This window comes from Schistocerca serialis, chromosome 10 (genome assembly GCF_023864345.2).
Source record: "Schistocerca serialis cubense isolate TAMUIC-IGC-003099 chromosome 10, iqSchSeri2.2, whole genome shotgun sequence".
Lineage (NCBI taxonomy): Eukaryota > Metazoa > Arthropoda > Insecta > Orthoptera > Acrididae > Schistocerca > Schistocerca serialis.
In genome coordinates, this window is record NC_064647.1 from 86,496,132 (window position 1) to 86,519,020 (window position 22,889).

At 39.0% G+C, this 22,889-nt stretch overlaps 1 protein-coding gene and 1 long non-coding RNA gene across 4 annotated transcripts in view; both read right to left on the reverse strand.

The window, feature by feature from the left end:
- The window catches only part of LOC126424544 (uncharacterized), a 227,052-nt gene that overhangs the window by 119,067 nt on the left and 85,096 nt on the right, over nt 1-22,889 (reverse strand). The window lies entirely within an intron of this gene.
- The window catches only part of LOC126424543 (cytochrome P450 4g15-like), a 176,315-nt gene that overhangs the window by 119,067 nt on the left and 34,359 nt on the right, over nt 1-22,889 (reverse strand). The gene's annotated exons all lie outside the window — the stretch shown is intronic.

Sequence of the window (22,889 nt, forward strand, 5' to 3'; positions counted from 1 at the left end):
GTGGTTTAAAGAAAGGTTGATGTTCCTCGCCCTCCATGCAATACTCATAAATTATCACTCGACCCGGTTTGTCCGAAAATACCTCCTGATTTTCTTTCAGAATTTGCCATAGATCCTCCCTTCCGTTTTATCCACTACCTTTCGAAGGATTGTCTCTTTATCTCCATCTTCAACTATCTGCCTCACCGGAAACGAATCGAATTTTTGACCTATTCCTGAATCATAATCATCTCTAAATTCTGCCCATCTCAGCTGGTGTCTTCCATTACTCTAGATGATTCAAATGGTATTTCGAATACTGCACTATCAACTATCAAACTATTATCCCTTTCTCACAATCTATAATTACGTCCTGTTTTATTAACCAGTCAATGCCTAAAATGATATCGGAACTGAGCTCTGGAACTACTAAAAATGCATTCGAAAATAGCTTGTTTTTTATCTTAAATTCCATCATCACTTGATGCTTAACGGGCTTACTACACTTCCCTGTCACCCCTATCACTTGCTCTTTGATCATCTCAAAAAATGAGTGCAAAATAGCACTTATTTCAGCACCCGTATCCAACAATACATATAAATCGTACCCACATACATTAATGGGTATGATTGTTTGCATCCTATTGTCCTCCTTCATGCTATCTTTATCTTCCCATAACAAACCCTTCTCCACTGCTAAGTCTTGCCATATTCTTTTTCCGGTTTTTATACTGACCATTTTATACGTAGTTTTCTTTCTCCTTTTCATCCTAGATTCTTCCACCACTTTTTCCAATAATTCTTCATCTAGGCTCTTTAATGGTGTCTCTTCCTCATTCGAATCTGTCATGCCTGAACTCTCGATTGCAGAATCGGAAACTTCCTCTACTTCTTTTTCTCCCTGGATGCTTTCTGATGACTTTGACGATAATTCCTCCTCCTTAGAAATATGACCTTCTTCTGATTCAAATAATTCTCGCAAATTATAATCCATTTCTATTCTTTCCGTTTGTTGGAAAGTACATCCGCCACTCTTACTATCGATATTTTCCCCTACTAATGGAATTCCACTCTCACTCAACTCATTTGCTTCAGTGCTACAGGGATCACAACACTGTTTCTCTTGGTTAGATACACTTTCGCTAATTTCTTTAAAAGAATATTCAACACAGTCGTGTACTCTTGCTGTCACTAGATACACATTACAATCGGCATGGCTCTCTAACACTGTCATATTCGCGTCCGAATTTATCACTTGAGTGGAAGATCTTTCTAATTGTGCAGGCTGGCTTTTGAGCTTATGTACGTATTCTGCATACAAGATAATTTCTGAATCGGCATGCGTCTCTTCACTATGGCCCTTTTTCATATCCACCCTTTCCTCTTGAACTACTTCTCGATGTGATTCGTTGGCTATTTGTACAAATCTTTTACCATAAGCAACATCACTACACCCTTGCCCCTGACTCTCTGCACAGTTGCCATCCCTACCGACAAACAACCCCTTCTCTGACTCTTCCCTCATTAATTCGTCACTCTGACGTCGAATTGTACTTATTCCATTCACCTGATCCTTCAAATCCGACCGATATTCTTTTCATACTTCATTTCCTTTAATAATTCCGCCCTGCTCTCTCTCCTCTGCTTGCATCCCTGCATTATACTTCGCAAAGTTTCGTTTATGAAACTGCTCTTCAGGCGAACGACGCACTATCCTACTATAGTAATGAATACTCCGATCTTCCCTATATTTGGGCCATTTCTTTCTTTCCGCTCGCGTTAGGCCCTTGACCTGCGCGGCATTTAGTTTTCCTGATTTTGATATTGCACCCTGTTTGCCTGATAGTTTCCTCTCCCTCGCTGATTGTTACCTCCTTGACCTCTTCCTCTCATCATGTTAATTTGCTGTTCATTCCTACCACCTTTTACTATTGCATTCTGATTTCTGAAACCTCGAAACTCTCTAGTCTCACGCCACCTATCTTCATTCTCGATTTTTTCTAAAAATTCATCGAATGTTCGATGAGTGCCTCCTACATAACGCTTTGAATCGTCACGTAGCTTTTTCCACAACTCCCACACTATCTCCGATTCAGGTCTATGACCTTTAAGATACTCCAAATGCTTGAACCATTCTTCACAGTATTCTTTCATGAGCCCACGCCCAAGTTCTGGCATTCTGGATACAACGAATTCTCTCCACAACCTATCTCTCTGTTGTGTGCCCCAGAATTCCTCTAGGAACTTTTCTTTGAAGTCTGTTAACTTCAAATTGTCCATATCCAAATTCAATCCCCAAAGTTTAGCATGACCTGCTAAAGCGTCTATTACTAAATTAATTTTTTCTTTATCCAACATGTCTGTTGGTAAGACACATTCGCAATTTTTTATAAAATCCATTGGATGCCATCCACCTTGTTTCTTTTGAGGATTGTGTTTTTCCTCCCTACTCAGTATTTCTGATTTATTCATTACCAATGGGATACCACTTCAGTTAAGAAACGTCTGATTCTGAACTTGCTGACTTAACAATTTTATCTCACTACGCAGTGTAGTTTCCTGCTTCTGCACAACTGCATCAAAACTCAACATGGTATTGTGCAGTGTTTCAATATCAGCTGCCGTTTCTTTAGAATCTCTGTCTTTACAACTGGTACTATTACCTGTAATTTACTTTCAATTATCGGTTCTAATTTTTTACTAACCAAAGGTTCCACTGATTTCTCAATTTTTCTGGATTTTGGTATCAAATCATTTCTCTATTTCTGTGACTTTTCTCTGAACATTTGTTACTTCAGCCCTAACGCTATTTACTGATTTGTTTACCTCTGTGATACGTTGGCTTTGCGAATTCAAAATATCTAAACTGGCTTTTATTTTTCCAGATAGGATTTCATCCATTTCTGCTTTCGAACTAGCATTCCCTTCTCGAATTTGTACCATCATCCTATTTAACAAACTTGTTAATTCCATATCCTCTCCCTTTTGACTTGCATCCACAGATACATTTGGTTCACTAATATAAATTTCTATTAAATCAAGTATTACTTGTTTAACTACTACTATTGGACTTCCTTTTGCTGCTTTACAGGTTGTCGTCTTGAACTTACCAATTGTGATGTATTTGTCTACAACAGAATTTTAATTTTAAAATTTTTCTTGAAACTACAAGTTTATATAAAACACTTTTATTGCAGCCATTATTCTAGAAGCTTGGTAAGTCCTGTCACAGTCGCCACATGCGACTGAACTTCCGAATCCTTCCATCAGTAAATGGGGTATGTTCTCAACTGACTCAGTTGTTTTAACCCCCTCCCCTGACGGAATGACCCGCTTCCTAATTCTGTACGTATATCACCAATACAGACTTGTAGCTGTCACGCCTTTGCGCTTACTGCTACATATTTTAACGGTAAATAGCTCAGTCCTAATGGTAAGAGATAGTAGTGAATTCAAGTTGTTAATATTTGAATACAGCACAGGTGCCACATGCTCAGTTCACTTTTACTCCACTCCTACCCTCGCCAATGCACAACATTAACTATGTGCTACTTGGACGTTGCTAATCTATTAAATTCACTTGCATGTACATTTTGACCGTTACTAGCCAGTATTTACCTAATGATTAAAGCACACTCCTAACCGGACTATTTCCCAAAAGGCCTGTGATGATTGAAAGGGTTCGATCCATGGCCTACAGTGCCCTACAGTTCACAAGGTAGCACTGCCTACCTGACCCACTTAACTTGGTAGTGAGCTTATGTATCCAATCATCACTACTAGCAGCAGTGGATAATCCTATCAGCACGACGAGAGCAGCAGACTTACTGTCGAATCCTCCTGAAAATACTTATAACTACGGTCCCCAGCTCTGAAGGAGCAAAAGACTATAACAATTTTTGGCTCGTTTCAAAGTTAAATGGCTTGAATTGATTTTAAACTTAATTTTGAATATTACTATTACTGAGCATTCAAGGTGATTCAACAAAGCAAATACTCTTTCAATTTCTGTGTGTTGCCTTGGTAATTACTACCAAGACTATTTATACAACTTGGGTTAACAAATTTCTATCCTTAGACTTTAGGTAATGATTTTGGATATTACTCTTTGAACAATTGATATAGAATTGCTTAAGTGACGTTATTTAAAAAGTTACTCAGAAAAATTTAAGTTAACTATAAAATGGCGACTCATCCTGATGTGACCATTGCTATTTTCAACCTTCTTGTACGCTAAAGTATTGTACAACAAAAATAATTGTAAATGAAAGAGGCGATGGTGGCCTCAGTCTGATTTCACTATACTATGTTTGAGGTTACTACACTTTACAATGAACAACATGCGTCGTAATTTTACTCATAACTGTATTCTGTCTTCTGTAATTGCATAAAAAGAAAAACTGGTTTTCTCCTTTTACATTTTTATAAAGATCGAATTAACAATTACGAGCAGTCTTGCCTTGGATGGACGTGCCGGTGCTGGTGGTGAGATGTATGTGGATAACGCAACTCTTCGCGCCTCATGCCGTTAATGGCGGCTGGAACAACGAGCCATAGCACTCGTACAAGCTACTGCACGTTCGCCATAAAATCTGGGTGCAGGAACTCTTACAATCGGCCTCAGTGGCATAGAGGCGGCTTCGATAACCATTCGTCGCGTTTTACTCCACAAACGGCGACGATATTCGCCTCTTCACCGTTGCACAATCACTTTTGTGCGAGCTCAGTTACACACGTCCGATCACGTCATCACTCCCCAGGCCATTCTATTGTTAAGTCCCTCTGTCTCCAGCTACCACTAGCGACTAGCGACCACGAGTGGGGCCCTTACCCTACCACATTTTCACGAAATCATTTAATGTTTAAGATATTTTATATTTATTACCGTGGAATTCATGCCAGTCATAATGATTTAGTACTATCGCTGAACAACATTAAATAACTTATAATTAACAAGAAAAAGAATACATTTGAGTCCGAGAGCTTAGTGCATTGTCTGATAGATAGTGTGGTGGTGTGTTTCCGCTAGTTCCCGCTACTGTCAGCTCACGCTAATTCCCAATAGATGGCATCAGGGTGTGCTCCCTGGCAGTCTCACGCCAGCGCGCCCGTTTCCGACGCGCGGGCTCCAAATTACTGGCACCCTAACATCATTTCAGTTCCGTTACACATGCCCCACATCTTATTGAAGTATCTAACAGTGATAATTCAATAAGAAGTCTCTCCTATAATGAATCTGAAAACGATCAATAATCTTTTTACAAAGGTTTTTGCCCTTTCTTACTGGTACTCCTCCACACTTATATTACATATTTAAAATTTAACACCAATTCTTTCTCTCTTTACAACTAAACATTACAGAAATGATTTAAATATACTCATTCCAGTTTTCTTACTTCTAAACACAGTACACTTTAAACATTTTTTTACAAAAACTTTAAATACACTTCTTTTATCTCAGGCAAGTAAAACACATGTAATGCACCTATTACTTTATAGCCCGTCCTTTTCACTTTACCTCCTCATTTTTCTACTTCTTCCACAACACTTATTTACACATCTGTTAAGGCTTTCTTAGAAGCTCAGTCTTTCCCTATCTGTTTAGTCTCTACTTAAACTAGAAGTTTCCTTAGAATACTGCAGCATATTTTAGTGAACATTTACCTTTCGCATAGAACAAAAGAAACAAAACTGTTTTCATATTACTGTACTTTAATATTTATTTATATATATATATTTATTTATTTATTTTCAATCTGGTAGAATCCGTGGTTCATACCTTTTGAGATCCACTACGTTTCTTACTCCCAGGCGTTTGCATGTTAATACGTACTCTAAATAATAAGCATTCACATTGGGTCTGGACACTATTTTAAATGGTCCATTATATATATATTTAAATTTGATGATCGCGTTATTAATTTCACTTGACTTTTCATGTGTTTTTACAAGAACGAGATCACCTATTTTGAATTTAGGATTCCTTACTTTTTCGTCGTGACAACGAATTCTCGCATCTGCTTGTTTTCTCATCTTGTCATTTACTGAGTTCTTTTTACTATCACAATGTAATTCAACTCTATCTGGAAATTGTAGTAGGTCTTCTACTAGACTTTTACTTCTTGTCTTTTTCAGGATTTTTTCTGGAGTAAATCCAGTGCTCTCGTTTGTTAATGAATTCATGATTTCTTCGAATTCACTCACGTACATGCCCCACTTCTTGTGGTTTCTATGGCAGTACGTCCTAAATAACCGACCTATCTCGCACATATATCTTCCTGCCGGATTGCTTGATGGGCGATAAGCTTAGATATGTACCACTTCTACCTGTTTCTCAGTCATTCCAGCCTTCCACATTTTTGAGCAAAACTGAACACCATTATCCGATAGTATTCTCTTTGGCTTCCCTACTTACACAAAATAATCGCACACCATATTATCTTACACAGCTCTGGCAGTAGCTTTATATACATTGAGAAAGGTTCAGCTGCTACAAATATGTACACAAAACCCCCCATGGTTTTCAGTAATGGTCAAAAGATATCTACTGCTACTATTTTTAATACTTCATCAGGTCTTATTGATTGCATGGGCCCTTGATTAGTGGCATTCGTTACTTTCGCCTTTTGGCATAGATCGCAAGATCTTATCCTCTGTGCTACCCTTCATGCCATGTTGTTAAAGGTAATGCATTCATCTAACTTATCGGTACACTTCCGTGCACCACAGTGACCATATGCCAAGTGAACATAATCTATCAGCACTTCAGTGTGTTATTCTGGCCAACATACTCTCCACTTCCCTGGATTACTTAATCTTTGAAGATACAGTACACCTTTATGTATTTTATATGAAGCCCTTATGTTAGTTGCATCCGGATTGTCAAACTCCATCTTTACTGACTTGAGTGCATCATCATCACTTTGATACCTTCGCATATTCCGACATATTTCCCTAATTTTTTTTCTTCCTTCCACTTTTTTGAAGTAATTCACCTCAAAAACATCTTCCCTGTTCTTTACACTTTCTAGTGTCTCACATCCTTCCGGTAATCTGTACAAAGAATCCGGTACTGCATGTTCTTTCCCTTTAACATACTTGATCTCTATGTCAAATTGTTGTAAAAACAGCGCCCATCTGGTCAACCTGTTATGTAACTGTAGTGTCGGCAGACTTGCCAACACTACGTACACTAATAGAAAGAGGCGGACAAGATGCACACACTAACTCACGCAGGGTGGCGTGAGGTCTGAAACAGGATACGTAATGAATGCTATAAAGAAAAGTACGTGGCTGCTGGAATACTTAACTTTAATCCATCATTTGTATACAGCGTTCTTGATGATACAAGTGAGACTCTCTCTAGATAAGTGCAATGTAATGATAATGGCGCCTTGCTAGGTCGTAGCCATGGATTTAGCTGAAGGCTATTCTAACTAGCTGCTCTGCAAATGAGCGAGTCTTCGTCCGTGTAGTCGCTAGCAAAGTCGTCCGTACAACTGGGGCGAGTGCTAGTCCGTATCTCGATACCTGCCTTGTGGTGGCGCTCGGTCTGCGATCACTGACAGTGGCGACACGCGGGTCCAACATGTACCAATGGACCGCGGCCGATTTAAAACTACTACCTAGCAAGTGTGGTGTCTGGCGGTGACACCACAGTGACAATCTGCAGTCCTTCAAAAATATTAAAGCTTTGTGGTCTGTATGGACCACAGTCTTATGTCCCCATAAGAAAAGTTGAAATTTCCTAAAACCCCATACTATGGCTAAGGCCTCCTTCTCTGAAACCGTGTACTTTCTTTCGTACTTAGACATGGTTCTACTCGCAAATGCTATCTGTCCATGAGTTTTTTCCCCATCTATCATTACCTCCTGAAATATGGATACTCCCAATCCATAATCTGAACTATCTGCTTCCATGTGGAATGGTTCACACAGATCAGGTTGCCATAACATTACGTTTTTAGCCAAATTGTCTTTTAGCCAGTTGAATGCTGTTTCACATCCCTCAGTCCATATATACACACTGCTCTTCTTAAGTAGGTTGTTCAGATGTTGGCTATTGAACACCTGATCATCCACATACTTATGATAAAAGGAACAAAGTCCTATAAACGACTTTAGTTGTTTTTTATTCTTGGAAGCCGAACAATTTCTTATTGCTTTGACTTTATCAGGATCCTTTCCAATTCCCTCTGGTGTTACTATGTGACCTGAAAACTTTATTTGTTTCTTCACAAACTCGCATTTTTTCAGGTTCAGGGTCATTCCTCCTTTAATTAAAGCTTTGAACAACCTGTCACATAAATCCACGTGCTCTTCCCATGTCCTTGTATTGGTAGCATTTGCCATTGAACAAAAATGCCCTGTATTTCCTAGACTCCTCAGTTAATGGGATTTGCCAGTATTCTGCTGTTAGGTCTACACTAGTCATGTACTTTACACCATTAAACTTCTGCAATAAATTATCTATGTTCTCAGGACGATCCAACTCCCTCTTCTCTACTTTATTCAGTGTATGAGCATCTATCACTATTCGTACACTTCCATCTTTCTTTCCTACTATCACCAGTAGGTTATTATATGGGCTAGAACTCCGTTCAATGACCCCACATGAAACCATTTTATCTATTTCCTTTTGAACTGCTTCTTTCTTAGACAAGGGTACATTATATGGTGGTTTAAAGAAAGGTTGATGTTCCTCGCCCTCCATGCAATACTCATAAATTATCACTCGACCCGGTTTGTCCGAAAATACCTCCTGATTTTCTTTCAGAATTTGCCATAGATCCTCCCTTCCGTTTTATCCACTACCTTTCGAAGGATTGTCTCTTTATCTCCATCTTCAACTATCTGCCTCACCGGAAACGAATCGAATTTTTGACCTATTCCTGAATCATAATCATCTCTAAATTCTGCCCATCTCAGCTGGTTCTCTTCCATTACTCTAGATGATTCAAATGGTATTTCGAATACTGCACTATCAACTATCAAACTATTATCCCTTTCTCACAATCTATAATTACGTCCTGTTTTATTAACCAGTCAATGCCTAAAATGATATCGGAACTGAGCTCTGGAACTACTAAAAATGCATTCGAAAATAGCTTGTTTTTTATCTTAAATTCCATCATCACTTGATGCTTAACGGGCTTACTACACTTCCCTGTCACCCCTATCACTTGCTCTTTGATCATCTCAAAAAATGAGTGCAAAATAGCACTTATTTCAGCACCCGTATCCAACAATACATATAAATCGTACCCACATACATTAATGGGTATGATTGTTTGCATCCTATTGTCCTCCTTCATGCTATCTTTATCTTCCCATAACAAACCCTTCTCCACTGCTAAGTCTTGCCATATTCTTTTTCCGGTTTTTATACTGACCATTTTATACGGAGTTTTCTTTCTCCTTTTCATCCTAGATTCTTCCACCACTTTTTCCAATAATTCTTCATCTAGGCTCTTTAATGGTGTCTCTTCCTCATTCGAATCTGTCATGCCTGAACTCTCGATTGCAGAATCGGAAACTTCCTCTACTTGTTTTTCTCCCTGGATGCTTTCTGATGACTTTGACGATAATTCCTCCTCCTTAGAAATATGACCTTCTTCTGATTCAAATAATTCTCGCAAATTATAATCCATTTCTATTCTTTCCGTTTGTTGGAAAGTACATCCGCCACTCTTACTATCGATATTTTCCCCTACTAATGGAATTCCACTCTCACTCAACTCATTTGCTTCAGTGCTACAGGGATCACAACACTGTTTCTCTTGGTTAGATACACTTTCGCTAATTTCTTTAAAAGAATCTTCAACACAGTCGTGTACTCTTGCTGTCACTAGATACACATTATAATCGGCATGGCTCTCTAACACTGTCATATTCGCGTCCGAATTAATCACTTGAGTGGAAGATCTTTCTAATTGTGCAGGCTGGCTTTTGAGCTTATGTACGTATTCAGCATACAAGATAATTTCTGAATCGGCATGCGTCTCTTCACTATGGCCCTTTTTCTTATCCACCCTTTCCTCTTGAACTACTTCTCGATGTGATTCGTTGGCTATTTGTACAAATCTTTTACCATAAGTAACATCACTCCACCCTTGCCCCTGACTCTCTGCACAGTTGCCATCCCCACCGACAATCAACCCCTTCTCTGACTCTTCCCTCATTAATTCGTCACTCTGATGTCTAATTGTACTTATTCCATTCACCTGATCCTTCAAATCCGACCGATATTCTTTTCATACTTCATTTCCCTTAATAATTCCTCCCTGCTCTCTCTCCTCTGTTTGCATCCCTGCATTATACTTCGCAAAGTTTCGTTTATGAAACTGCTCTTCAGGCGAACGACGCACTATCCTACTATAGTAATGAATACTCCGATCTTCCCTATATTTGGGCCATTTCTTTCTTTCCGCTCGCGTTAGGCCCTTGACCTGCGCGGCATTTAGTTTTCCTGATTTTGATATTGCACCCTGTTTGCCTGATAGTTTCCTCTCCCTCGCTGATTGTTACCTCCTTGACCTCTTCCTCTCATCATGTTAATTTGCTGTTCATTCCTACCACCTTTCACTATTGCATTCTGATTTCTGAAACCTCGAAACTCTCTAGTTTCACGCCACCTATCTTCATTCTCAATTTTTTCTAAAAATTCATCGAATGTTCGATAAGTGCCTCCTACATAACGCTTTGAATCGTCACGTAGCTTTTTCCACAACTCCCACACTATCTCCGATTCAGGTCTATGACCTTTAAGATACTCCAAATGCTTGAACCATTCTTCACAGTATTCTTTCATGAGCCCACGCCCAAGTTCTGGCATACTGGATACAACGAATTCTCTCCACAACCTATCTCTCTGTTGTGTGCCCCAGAATTCCTCTAGGAACTTTTCTTTGAAGTCTGTAAACTTCAAATTGTCCATATCCAAATTCAATCCCCAAAGTTTAGCATGACTTGCTAAAGCGTCTATTACTAAATTAATTTTTTCTTTATACAACATGTCTGTTGGTAAGACACATTCGCAATTTTTTATAAAATCCATTGGATGCCATCCACCTTGTTTCTTTTGAGGATTGTGTTTTTCCTCCCTACTCAATATTTCTGATTTATTCATTACCAATGGGATACCACTTCAGTTAAGAAACGTCTGATTCTGAACTTGCTGACTTAACAATTTTATCTCACTACGCAGTGTAGTTTCCTGCTTCTGCACACCTGCAACAAAACTCAACATGGTATTGTGCAGTGTTTCAATATCAGCTGCCGTTTCTTTAGAATCTCTGTCTTTACAACTGGTACTATTACCTGTAATTTACTTTCAATTATCGGTTCTAATTTTTTACTAACCAAAGGTTCCACTGATTTCTCAATTTTTCTGGATTTTGGTATCAAATCATTTCTCTATTTCTGTGACTTTTCTCTGAACATTTGTTATTTCAGCCCTAATGCTATTTACTGATTTGTTTACCTCTGTGATACGTTGGCTTTGCGAATTCAAAATATCTAAATTGGCTTTTATTTTTCCAGATAGGATTTCATCCATTTCTGCTTTCGAACTAGCATTCCCTTCTCGAATTTGTACCATCATCCTATTTAACAAACTTGTTAATTCCATATCCTCTCCCTTTTGACTTGCATCCACAGATACATTTGGTTCACTAATATAAATTTCTATTAAATCAAGTATTACTTGTTTAACTACTACTATTGGACTTCCTTTTGCTGCTTTACAGGTTGTCGTCTTGAACTTACCAATTGTGATGTATTTGTCTACAACAGAATTTTAATTTTAAAATTTTTCTTGAAACTACAAGTTTATATAAAACACTTTTATTGCAGCCATTATTCTAGAAGCTTGGTAAGTCCTGTCACAGTCGCCACATGCGACTGAACTGCCGAATCCTTCCATCAGTAAATGGGGTATGTTCTCAACTGACTCAGTTGTTTTAACCCCCTCCCCTGACGGAATGACCCGCTTCCTAATTCCGTACGTATATCACCAATACAGACTTGTAGCTGTCACGCCTTTGCGCTTACTGCTACATATTTTAACGGTAAATAGCTCAGTCCTAATGGTAAGAGATAGTAGTGAATTCAAGTTGTTAATATTTGAATACAGCACAGGTGCCACATGCTCAGTTCACTTTTACTCCACTCCTACCCTCGCCAATGCACAACATTAACTATGTGCTACTTGGACGTTGCTAATCTATTAAATTCACTTGCATGTACATTTTGACCGTTACTAGCCAGTATTTACCTAATGATTAAAGCACACTCCTAACCGGACTATTTCCCAAAAGGCCTGTGATGATTGAAAGGGTTCGACCCATGGCCTACAGTGCCCTACAGTTCACAAGGTAGCACTGCCTACCTGACCCACTTAACTTGGTAGTGAGCTTATGTATCCAATCATCACTACTAGCAGCAGTGGATAATCCTATCAGCACGACGAGAGCAGCAGACTTACTGTCGAATCCTCCTGAAAATACTTATAACTATGGTCCCCAGCTCTGAAGGAGCAAAAGACTATAACAATTTTTGGCTCGTTTCAAAGTAAAATGGCTTGAATTGAATTTAAACTTAATTTTGAATATTACTATTACTGAGCATTCAAGGTGATTCAACAAAGCAAATACTCTTTCAATTTCTGTGTGTTGCCTTGGTAATTACTACCAAGACTATTTATACAACTTAGGTTAACAAATTTCTATCCTTAGACTTTAGGTAATGATTTTGGATATTACTCTTTGAACAATTGCTATAGAATTGCTTAAGTGACGTTATTTAAAAAGTTACTCAGAAAAATTTAAGTTAACTATAAAATGGCGACTCATCCTGATGTGACCATTGCTATTTTCAACCTTCTTGTACGCTAAAGTATTGTACAACAAAAATAATTGTAAATGAAAGAGGCGATGGTGGCCTCAGTCTGATTTCACTATACTATGTTTGAGGTTACTACACTTTACAATGAACAACATGCATCGTAATTTTACTCATAACTGTATTCTGTCTTCTGTAATTGCATAAAAAGAAAAACTGGTTTTCTCCTTTTACATTTTTATAAAGATCGAATTAACAATTACGAGCAGTCTTGCCTTGGATGGACGTGCCGGTGCTGGTGGTGAGATGTATGTGGATAACGCAACTCTTCGCGCCTCATGCCGTTAATGGCGGCTGGAACAACGAGCCATAGCACTCGTACAAGCTACTGCACGTTCGCCATAAAATCTGGGTGCAGGAACTCTTACAATCGGCCTCAGTGGCATAGAGGCGGCTTCGATAACCATTCGTCGCGTTTTACTCCACAAACGGCGACGATATTCGCCTCTTCACCGTTGCACAATCACTTTTGTGCGAGCACAGTTACACACGTCCGATCACGTCAACACTCCCCAGGCCATTCTGTTGTTAAGTCCCTCTGTCTCCAGCTACCACTAGCGACTAGCGACCACGAGTGGGGCCCTTACCCTACCACATTTTCACGAAATCATTTAATGTTTAAGATATTTTATATTTATTACCGTGGAATTCATGCCAGTCATAATGATTTAGTACTATCGCTGAACAACATTAAATAACTTATAATTAACAAGAAAAAGAATACATTTGAGTCCGAGAGCTTAGTGCATTGTCTGATAGATAGTGTGGTGGTGTGTTTCCGCTAGTTCCCGCTACTGTCAGCTCACGCTAATTCCCAATAGATGGCATCAGGGTGTGCTCCCTGGCAGTCTCACGCCAGCACGCCCGTTTCCGACGCGCGGGCTCCAAATTACTGGCACCCTAACATCATTTCAGTTCCGTTACACATGCCCCACATCTTATTGAAGTATCTAACAGTGATAATTCAATAAGAAGTCTCTCCTATAATGAATCTGAAAACGATCAATAATCTTTTTACAAAGGTTTTTGCCCTTTCTTACTGGTACTCCTCCACACTTATATTACATATTTAAAATTTAACACCAATTCTTTCTCTCTTTACAACTAAACATTACAGAAATGATTTAAATATACTCATTCCAATTTTCTTACTTCTAAACACAGTACACTTTAAACATTTTTTTACAAAAACTTTAAATACACTTCTTTTATCTCAGGCAAGTAAAACACATGTAATGCACCTATTACTTTATAGCCCGTCCTTTTCACTTTACCTCCTCATTTTTCTACTTCTTCCACAACACTTATTTACACATCTGTTAAGGCTTTCTTAGAAGCTCAGTCTTTCCCTATCTGTTTAGTCTCTACTTAAACTAGAAGTTTCCTTAGAATACTGCAGCATATTTTAGTGAACATTTACCTTTCGCATAGAACAAAAGAAACAAAACTGTTTTCATATTACTTTACTTTAATATTTATTTATATATATATATTTATTTATTTATTTTCAATCTGGTAGAATCCGTGGTTCATACCTTTTGAGATCCACTACGTTTCTTACTCCCAGGCGTTTGCATGTTAATACGTACTCTAGATAATAAGCATTCACATTGGGTCTGGACACTATTTTAAATGGTCCATTATATATATATTTAAATTTGATGATCACGTTATTAATTTCACTTGACTTTTCATGTGTTTTTACAAGAACGAGATCACCTATTTTGAATTTAGGATTCCTTACTTTTTCGTCGTGACAACGAATTCTCGCATCTGCTTGTTTTCTCATCTTGTCATTTACTGAGTTCTTTTTACTATCACAATGTAATTCAACTCTATCTGGAAATTGTAGTAGGTCTTCTACTAGACTTTTACTTCTTGTCTTTTTCAGGATTTTTTCTGGAGTAAATCCAGTGTTCTCGTTTGTTAATGAATTCATGATTTCTTCGAATTCACTCACGTACATGCCCCACTTCTTGTGGTTTCTATGGCAGTACGTCCTAAATAACCGACCTATCTCGCGCATATATCTTCCTGCCGGATTGCTTGATGGGCGATAAGCTTAGATATGTACCACTTCTACCTGTTTCTCAGTCATTCCAGCCTTCCACATTTTTGAGCAAAACTGAACACCATTATCCGATAGTATTCTCTTTGGCTTCCCTACTTACACAAAATAATCGCACACCATTTTATCTTACACAGCTCTGGCAGTAGCTTTATATACATTGAGAAAGGTTCAGCTGCTACAAATATGTACACAAAACCCCCCATGGTTTTCAGTAATGGTCAAAAGATATCTACTGCTACTATTTTTAATACTTCATCAGGTCTTATTGATTGCATGGGCCCTTGATTAGTGGCATTTGTTACTTTCGCCTTTTGGCATAGATCGCAAGATCTTATCCTCTGTGCTACCCTTCATGCCATGTTGTTAAAGGTAATGCATTCATCTAACTTATCGGTACACTTCCGTGCACCACAGTGACCATATGCCAAGTGAACATAATCTATCAGCACTTCAGTGTGTTATTCTGGCCAACATACTCTCCACTTCCCTGGATTACTTAATCTTTGAAGATACAGTACACCTTTATGTATTTTATATGAAGCCCTTATGTTAGTTGCATCCGGATTGTCAAACTCCATCTTTACTGACTTGAGTGCATCATCATCACTTTGATACCTTCGCATATTCCGACATATTTCCCTAATTTTTTTTCTTCCTTCCACTTTTTTGAAGTAATTCACCTCAAAAACATCTTCCCTGTTCTTTACACTTTCTAGTGTCTCACATCCTTCCGGTAATCTCTACAAAGAATCCGGTACTGCATGTTCTTTCCCTTTAACATACTTGATCTCTATGTCAAATTGTTGTAAAAACAGCGCCCATCTGGTCAACCTGTTATGTAACTGTAGTGTCGGCAGACTTGCCAACACTACGTACACTAATAGAAAGAGGCGGACAAGATGCACGCACTAACTCACGCAGGGTGGCGTGAGGTCTGAAACAGGATACGTAATGAATGCTATAAAGAAAAGTACGTAGCTGCTGGAATACTTAACTTTAATCCATCATTTGTATACAGCGTTCTTGATGATACAAGTGAGACTCTCTCTAGATAAATGCAATGTAATGCTAATGGCGCCTTGCTAGGTCGTAGCCATGGACTTAGCTGAAGGCTATTCTAACTAGCTGCTCTGCAAATGAGCGAGTCTTCGTCCGTGTAGTCGCTAGCAAAGTCGTCCGTACAACTGGGGCGAGTGCTAGTCCGTATCTCGATACCTGCCTTGTGGTGGCGCTCGGTCTGCGATCACTGACAGTGGCGACACGCGGGTCCGACATGTACTAATGGACCGCGGCCGATTTAAAACTACCACCTAGCAAGTGTGGTGGCTGGCGGTGACACCACAGTGACAATCTGCAGTCCTTCAAAAATATTAAAGCTTTGTGGTCTGTATGGACCACAGTCTTATGTCCCCATAAGAAAAGTTGAAATTTCCTAAAACCCCATACTATAGCTAAGGCCTCCTTCTCTGAAACCGTGTACTTTCTTTCGTACTTAGACATGGTTCTACTCGCAAATGCTATCTGTCCATGAGTTTTTTCCCCATCTATCATTACCTCCTGAAATATGGATACTCCCAATCCATAATCTGAACTATCTGCTTCCATGTGGAATGGTTCACACAGATCAGGTTGCCATAACATTACGTTTTTAGCCAAATTGTCTTTTAGCCAGTTGAATGCTGTTTCACATCCCTCAGTCCATATATACACACTGCTCTTCTTAAGTAGGTTGTTCAGATGTTGGCTATTGAACACCTGATCATCCACATACTTATGATAAAAGGAACAAAGTCCTATAAACGACTTTAGTTGTTTTTTATTCTTGGAAGCCGAACAATTTCTTATTGCTTTGACTTTATCAGGATCCTTTCCAATTCCCTCTGGTGTTACTATGTGACCTGAAAACTTTATTTGTTTCTTCACAAACTCGCATTTTTTCAGGTTCAGGGTCATTCCTCCTTTAATTAAAGCTTTGAACAACCTGTCACATAAATCCACGTGCTCTTCCCATGTCCTTGTATTGGTAGCATTTGCCATTGAACAAAAATGCCCTGTACTTCCTAGACTCCTCAGTTAATGGGATTTGCCAGTATTCTGCTGTTAGGTCTACACTAGTCATGTACTTTACACCATTAAACTTCTGCAATAAATTATCTATGTTCTCAGGACGATCCAACTCCCTCTTCTCTACTTTATTCAGTGTATGAGCATCTATCACTATTCGTACACTTCCATCTTTCTTTCCTACTATCACCAGTAGGTTATTATATGGGCTAGAACTCCGTTCAATGACCCCACATGAAACCATTTTATCTATTTCCTTTTGAACTGCTTCTTTCTTAGACAAGGGTACATTATATGGTGGTTTAAAGAAAGGTTGATGTTCCTCGCCCTCCATGCAATACTCATAAATTATCACTCGACCCGGTTTGTCCGAAAATACCTCCTGATTTTCTTTCAGAATTTGCCATAGATCCTCCCTTCCGTTTTATCCACTACCTTTCGAAGGATTGTCTCTTTATCTCCATCTTCAACTATCTGCCTCACCGGAAACGAATCGAATTTTTGACCTATTCCTGAATCATAATCATCTCTAAATTCTGCCCATCTCAGCTGGTTCTCTTCCATTACTCTAGATGATTCAAATGGTATTTCGAATACTGCACTATCAACTATCAAACTATTATCCCTTTCTCACAATCTATAATTACGTCCTGTTTTATTAACCAGTCAATGCCTAAAATGATATCGGAACTGAGCTCTGGAACTACTAAAAATGCATTCGAAAATAGCTTGTTTTTTATCTTAAATTCCATCATCACTTGATGCTTAACGGGCTTACTACACTTCCCTGTCACCCCTATCACTTGCTCTTTGATCATCTCAAAAAATGAGTGCAAAATAGCACTTATTTCAGCACCCGTATCCAACAATACATATAAATCGTACCCACATACATTAATGGGTATGATTGTTTGCATCCTATTGTCCTCCTTCATGCTATCTTTATCTTCCCATAACAAACCCTTCTCCACTGCTAAGTCTTGCCATATTCTTTTTCCGGTTTTTATACTGACCATTTTATACGGAGTTTTCTTTCTCCTTTTCATCCTAGATTCTTCCACCACTTTTTCCAATAATTCTTCATCTAGGCTCTTTAATGGTGTCTCTTCCTCATTCGAATCTGTCATGCCTGAACTCTCGATTGCAGAATCGGAAACTTCCTCTACTTGTTTTTCTCCCTGGATGCTTTCTGATGACTTTGACGATAATTCCTCCTCCTTAGAAATATGACCTTCTTCTGATTCAAATAATTCTCGCAAATTATAATCCATTTCTATTCTTTCCGTTTGTTGGAAAGTACATCCGCCACTCTTACTATCGATATTTTCCCCTACTAATGGAATTCCACTCTCACTCAACTCATTTGCTTCAGTGCTACAGGGATCACAACACTGTTTCTCTTGGTTAGATACACTTTCGCTAATTTCTTTAAAAGAATCTTCAACACAGTCGTGTACTCTTGCTGTCACTAGATACACATTACAATCGGCATGGCTCTCTAACACTGTCATATTCGCGTCCGAATTAATCACTTGAGTGGAAGATCTTTCTAATTGTGCAGGCTGGCTTTTGAGCTTATGTACGTATTCAGCATACAAGATAATTTCTGAATCGGCATGCGTCTCTTCACTATGGCCCTTTTTCTTATCCACCCTTTCCTCTTGAACTACTTCTCGATGTGATTCGTTGGCTATTTGTACAAATCTTTTACCATAAGTAACATCACTCCACCCTTGCCCCTGACTCTCTGCACAGTTGCCATCCCTACCGACAAACAACCCCTTCTCTGACTCTTCCCTCATTAATTCGTCACTCTGACGTCGAATTGTACTTATTCCATTCACCTGATCCTTCAAATCCGACCGATATTCTTTTCATACTTCATTTCCCTTAATAATTCCTCCCTGCTCTCTCTCCTCTGTTTGCATCCCTGCATTATACTTCGCAAAGTTTCGTTTATGAAACTGCTCTTCAGGCGAACGACGCACTATCCTACTATAGTAATGAATACTCCGATCTTCCCTATATTTGGGCCATTTCTTTCTTTCCGCTCGCGTTAGGCCCTTGACCTGCGCGGCATTTAGTTTTCCTGATTTTGATATTGCACCCTGTTTGCCTGATAGTTTCCTCTCCCTCGCTGATTGTTACCTCCTTGACCTCTTCCTCTCATCATGTTAATTTGCTGTTCATTCCTACCACCTTTCACTATTGCATTCTGATTTCTGAAACCTCGAAACTCTCTAGTTTCACGCCACCTATCTTCATTCTCAATTTTTTCTAAAAATTCATCGAATGTTCGATAAGTGCCTCCTACATAACGCTTTGAATCGTCACGTAGCTTTTTCCACAACTCCCACACTATCTCCGATTCAGGTCTATGACCTTTAAGATACTCCAAATGCTTGAACCATTCTTCACAGTATTCTTTCATGAGCCCACGCCCAAGTTCTGGCATACTGGATACAACGAATTCTCTCCACAACCTATCTCTCTGTTGTGTGCCCCAGAATTCCTCTAGGAACTTTTCTTTGAAGTCTGTAAACTTCAAATTGTCCATATCCAAATTCAATCCCCAAAGTTTAGCATGACTTGCTAAAGCGTCTATTACTAAATTAATTTTTTCTTTATACAACATGTCTGTTGGTAAGACACATTCGCAATTTTTTATAAAATCCATTGGATGCCATCCACCTTGTTTCTTTTGAGGATTGTGTTTTTTTCCTCCCTACTCAGTATTTCTGATTTATTCATTATCAATGGGATACCACTTCAGTTAAGAAACGTCTGATTCTGAACTTGCTGACTTAACAATTTTATCTCACTACGCAGTGTAGTTTCCTGCTTCTGCACACCTGCAACAAATCTCAACATGGTATTGTGCAGTGTTTCAATATCAGCTGCCATTTCTTTAGAATCTCTGTCTTTACAACTGGTACTATTACCTGTAATTTACTTTCAATTATCGGTTCTAATTTTTTACTAACCAAAGGTTCCACTGATTTCTCAATTTTTCTGGATTTTGGTATCAAATCATTTCTCTATTTCTGTGACTTTTCTCTGAACATTTGTTATTTCAGCCCTAATGCTATTTACTGATTTGTTTACCTCTGTGATACGTTGGCTTTGCGAATTCAAAATATCTAAATTGGCTTTTATTTTTCCAGATAGGATTTCATCCATTTCTGCTTTCGAACTAGCATTCCCTTCTCGAATTTGTACCATCATCCTATTTAACAAACTTGTTAATTCCATATCCTCTCCCTTTTGACTTGCATCCACAGATACATTTGGTTCACTAATATAAATTTCTATTAAATTAAGTATTACTTGTTTAACTACTACTATTGGACTTCCTTTTGCTGCTTTACAGGTTGTCGTCTTGAACTTACCAATTGTGATGTATTTGTCTACAACAGAATTTTAATTTTAAAATTTTTCCTGAAACTACAAGTTTATATAAAACACTTTTATTGCAGCCATTATTCTAGAAGCTTGGTAAGTCCTGTCACAGTCGCCACATGCGACTGAACTGCCGAATCCTTCCATCAGTAAATGGGGTATGTTCTCAACTGACTCAGTTGTTTTAACCCCCTCCCCTGACGGAATGACCCGCTTCCTAATTCCGTACGTATATCACCAATACAGACTTGTAGCTGTCACGCCTTTGCGGTTACTGCTACATATTTTAACGGTAAACAGCTCAGTCCTAATGGTAAGAGATAGTAGTAAATTCAAGTTGTTAATATTTGAATACAGCACAGGTGCCACATGCTCAGTTCACTTTTACTCCACTCCTACCCTCGCCAATGCACAACATTAACTATGTGCTACTTGGACATTGCTAATCTATTAAATTCACTTGCATGTACATTTTGACCGTTACTAGCCAGTATTTACCTAATGATTAAAGCACACTCCTAACCGGACTATTTCCCAAAAGGCCTGTGATGATTGAAAGGGTTCGATCCATGGCCTACAGTGCCCTACAGTTCACAAGGTAGCACTGCCTACCTGACCCACTTAACTTGGTAGTGAGCTTATGTATCCAATCATCACTACTAGCAGCAGTGGATAATCCTATCAGCACGACGAGAGCAGCAGACTTACTGTCGAATCCTCCTGAAAATACTTATAACTACGGTCCCCAGCTCTGAAGGAGCAAAAGACTATAACAATTTTTGGCTCGTTTCAAAGTAAAATGGCTTGAATTGAATTTAAACTTAATTTTGAATATTACTATTACTGAGCATTCAAGGTGATTCAACAAAGCAAATACTCTTTCAATTTCTGTGTGTTGCCTTGGTAATTACTACCAAGACTATTTATACAACTTGGGTTAACAAATTTCTATCCTTAGACTTTAGGTAATGATTTTGGATATTACTCTTTGAACAATTGATATAGAATTGCTTAAGTGACGTTATTTAAAAAGTTACTCAGAAAAATTTAAGTTAACTATAAAATGGCGACTCATCCTGATGTGACCATTGCTATTTTCAACCTTCTTGTACGCTAAAGTATTGTACAACAAAAATAATTGTAAATGAAAGAGGCGATGGTGGCCTCAGTCTGATTTCACTATACTATGTTTGAGGTTACTACACTTTACAATGAACAACATGCATCGTAATTTTACTCATAACTGTATTCTGTCTTCTGTAATTGCATAAAAAGAAAAACTGGTTTTCTCCTTTTACATTTTTATAAAGATCGAATTAACAATTACGAGCAGTCTTGCCTTGGATGGACGTGCCGGTGCTGGTGGTGAGATGTATGTGGATAACGCAACTCTTCGCGCCTCATGCCGTTAATGGCGGCTGGAACAACGAGCCGTAGCACTCGTACAAGCTACTGCACGTTCGCCATAATATCTGGATGCAGGAACTCTTACAATCGGCCCCAGTGGCATAGAGGCTGCTTCGATAACCATTCGTCGCGTTTTACTCCACAAACGGCGACTATATTCGCCTCTTCACCGTTGCACAATCACTTTTGCGTGAGCACAGTTACACACGTCCGATCACGTCAATACTCCCCAGGCCATTATATTGTTCTGTCCCTTTGTCTCCAGCTACCACTAGCGACGCTCGTATCACCAAGAGTGGGGCCCTTACCCTGCCACATTTTTATCGAAATCGTTTAGTGTTTAAGACATTTTATATTTATTACCCTGGAGTTCATACCAGTCAAAATGATATACTACTAGCGCTTAACAACATTAAAATTATACATTAATAACTTATAATTAACAAGAAAAAGAATACATTTGAGTCCGAGAGCTTAGTGCACTGTCTGATAGATAGCGTGGTGGTGCCTTTCCGCCAGTTCCCGCTACTGTCAGCTCACGCTAATTCCCAATAGATGGCATCATGGTGTGCTCCCTGGCAGTCTCACGCCCGCGCTCCCGTTTCCGACACGTGGGCTCCAATTTACTGGCACCCTAACATCATTTCAGTTCTGCTACAAACCGATGGCCAACACGTACCGATACAGCGACTGCTTGTAGGCTAGCTGCGATGGAGAGAAGCGAGGAGTGGTAGAAGTTAGTCACTTCTCCTTTCGCTCACTCTCGCTTTGTCCTTTTTGTAGAGAATGTAGCCACGTTGCTAATGGGCAACAGATAACATAAGACGAGGCTTCTGATGCATTGGCCTGGACTACGCTGTTAGATGCACTTTCTCCACGTGTATCCTGAACCCATGCCAGTGCCATCAGGAAGACATCAGTGTCCAAGTTTGCAGAGTCTGATGACTTCTGACCTGTCTGTTTTGGCCTGTTGTTTCCCGTGCCCAGCTTGGATTTTGGGTACCTCATTTAACAGCACCGCAGGCTCACTCAGATGTGTTCCTGGTTTTTGTAACTTGAAGGAGTGCAA